A 3,494-nucleotide genomic window follows, 5' to 3' on the forward strand; every position below is an offset into this window, starting at 1 on the left:
GATAACACCAAAAGTGAACAGAGCATACATTGAACGGCATCAATCTAAACCTGTCTAGCATGCCTAGTTTTGTTAGTAGTATCCATTGCAAGTGTGGACGCATACAAAATGCATATAACTACAACATACAAAAAACACAAAAAAATAAAAAAATCATGACAACTCATCTATAACGGTAGATGAAAAGAACAAAAAAGCCACAGAGCCAAGCACATCATGATTCTGGCGCACATTTCTTTGTCAAAGTTTGGCTTGACAAGCAACCCATAACCCTCTAAGGCCGCGTTTCATCAGAAATATACTTTGGGAGTCCAAAGAATGGTGCCTCATGGAATACTTGGCATAGTGCGGATACCTAAGCATCCAAAAACCCATCTACATTGCCTACAGATACCACCGCTACTTGGCACAAATTCATTTCCTCACATGCTCAGGAATAAGACGTTGACGCAATCCAGGCAATGTCCAGCCAGCTCTGTAAGAAATTTCGCCACGATCAACAAGAGAACCATCAAACCCCCCCTTCCCCCCAAAAAAAAGAAGGAAAATTTAAGTTGGCTCACCTTGAGGCGTGAAATTGAAGAGAGAAGGGAGCGGTCTACCATTTGGTAAGCTTGTGGTTGGTTCCCTCAAATCATCAAAGAAAGGATGTGCACATGCCTCCAACTGAAAAGGTCATAGATTTTTATTAAAAGACAAATTTCAAAACAACATTTTACAATTTCTTTGACAAGGTCAGAAAATTTTGTATGATTCAAAACAAAATAACAATATAATCTATTGATTACAAACACAAATCATAAGACAATATTAACTTATCAATTTGGCTAATGTCTTATTAAAAATATAATATAATAATTCTATATTAGGATATCAGAGAATGACATTACTTGCACATTTCATTTTTCTATGAAAAACATTTGGTGCAACGTAGATTGACAATGAGCTTTTTAATAAATTGAAACAAAAATTGACAATGAGCTTTTTAATAAATGTCCACATATAATGATTTTTCTATTTCATATATAATAAGCAAAGATCGAATTTCTTACAGCAGTACAACGTAGATTTGGTGAATATTGGAGCAACCTTGACACAAGATCCACAGTTTCGGCTGGTATTCGCTTGTTAAAAACCTAGAAAACGTAAGTTCATTAGGTTTAGCTGTCATGAAAGCAATGTGCTTATTATCAATGATGATGAGTCAAAGATGCATCCTCCATGTGGAATTTCTAACAAACCTTGTGCCATGGGTGTGCTTTGATCTGAGGAAATTCGAACTCCGTGTAATTTGGATTCATGTATCTAATTTTCTCTCTGGTTGGTGTCCCCAATATCTATAACAGAACCACCCAAGAAAATAATAATAATAATAATAATAATAATAATAATAATAATAATAATAATAATAATAATAATAATAAGAGAATGCACCAAACAAATATTAGAATATAAAAGTTTATAAAAATAAATTACTTAGAACCTTAGTTATTTCTACCAGCTGATCAACCCCACTTTCTCCAGGAAACAGAGGCTGCACATCAAACCACATTCAATACGTATCAGGACCAGCCCCATAACATGTTCTGAAATAAATGAAGTTTAGCAACAACAATCTTATGGTTATACGTGGGTTTTATATAACATATATATATATATATACTGCTTAGTCCCAAACCCTATAAATTAATCAGCAAATTTCAAAATTTCAAAAAAGCACAGTAAAATGAAAATTGTTATAAAGCTACAGAAAGAAATGCAAGGTCAATGCTGAAGAAAAATATCTTAAAGAATGATATGCAAATGGGTATAATTGAAGAAGCATGGTAGCCATTCATCTAAATGCATATACCACATTCAAAAAGTGTGAGAATAAATAATCAACAAATAGTAATCAAAACCAATTATTACTAAGCAAATATTTCATTAACGGGTGCTGTAGTATACTGCATACAGGTCCCTATCCTGATTTCTTGTGGGGTAAAGTGGCATCTTTCACATCAAATTTAAAGCTTAATAAAAGTGCTGATTGTCAATGTTCTGGAAAACAAACTCAACTATACACTCACCTGGCCTAAAAGTAGCTCGGCCAAAACACAACCAACAGACCACATATCAATTGTAGTTGTGTACTCTGTAGCCTCAAATATCAATTCTGGAGCCCTATAATACCGTGAGCAAATATATGTTATGTTGGGTTCACTAGACACCTACAACAGGAAAATAAATTTCAAACATTGCCACACATTAAAAAACATGAAATTCCATGAATAGAGACCTACCAACATCTTTGCACTCCCAAAATCGCACAACTTTAGCTGATGACTGTGGGGATTAACTTGTAACAAGCATCAAAACCTCAGAAATAAGTTATAGTGTCTAACACACATGAGTTCCAAACCTTTTCCTGATGGAAAAGAAGTTCCAACACCCTAGCACCAACAGCATAGCCTGCATCCTCCAACCTGCCCCAATCCAATAATATTAGAGAACACCCACATTGGAATGTATGACCCAATACAGATCAATTACGCAGTAACTTAATTAAAATATAACCATCAGTTACTAAACAAGTTTGTTCTAGAATAAACCAATGTATGGAACTACTTCAAATTATTAACATTAAACAGACATAAGTGGTCTCCACAATTCAACTAAATTATATAAAAACATGGGACACCCACAGTGGTCAGAATCACAAGAAGCAAAAGTAGCATATTATGGCTCTTTCAAAAGTAGCAGAGAGTAGCATACAATACAATATAGTGCATCCCAACACAGGAGCAACATGTAAACAGATTGTACGTTGGCTTTTTGGCTTTCGAAGGTTATTACTGTAATTTTGAGCGTGCCAGCAAGGATCAATTAGTCCTTACAAAATATTAATTGCCAACCAATTATCAGATGATTGTGTTTTAGTTCTTTTAGCCTCAATGAAGAGGACTTTTACTGGTGGCTTTGTTTAGGAGAATTAAGCAAACAACGATTAATATGAAGAACAATTGTAACATTTTATTAAGTAAAATTGAAGACTTACAAAGATCCAAATCAGCCTCGTAGAGGTTTACAGCAACAAACTACTTGAAACTACTCCTATGAACGAAGTGCAATGCAGGAATTTGAAGTACAGAAATGTAAAGAACAATAAATGTAAAAACTGGTTTTTTGGATCTGAGTTTGGGGGCTCTTTCTGGGGCCTTTTCTGGTATTTATACTTCTCAATGACAACCAGCGAAATGCATTTCTAACAGTCGAATCATCCCTCCATGATCGCTGATCATGTTGCCTTACAGTTAGCTCTACTATGCCATATCTGCAGTTAGGCTTCCCTTCGGATTTTGAATTTAAATATAAGTAACCGTTGAAGCCACGTCATTTTGCATCTCTTTGCTGATCCAGTGCTATGCAGATCTACAATAACCAATATTAACTGCCACATGTGTGACTACGGTTGAAGATTTGAATTGTCTTCCCATATTGCTCTCATCCTGCCA

The 3,494-nt window shown here is 34.9% G+C and overlaps 1 pseudogene; it reads right to left on the bottom strand.

Moving 5' to 3' along the window:
* Window positions 1-414: 414 nt before the first annotated feature.
* On the bottom strand, window positions 415-3,281 carry LOC114289926 (shaggy-related protein kinase theta-like; annotated as a pseudogene).
* Between the last annotated feature and the right edge of the window lie 213 nt (window positions 3,282-3,494).

This window comes from Camellia sinensis, chromosome 5 (assembly GCF_055761805.1).
Source record: "Camellia sinensis isolate YWXY chromosome 5, ASM5576180v1, whole genome shotgun sequence".
Taxonomy (NCBI): domain Eukaryota; kingdom Viridiplantae; phylum Streptophyta; class Magnoliopsida; order Ericales; family Theaceae; genus Camellia; species Camellia sinensis.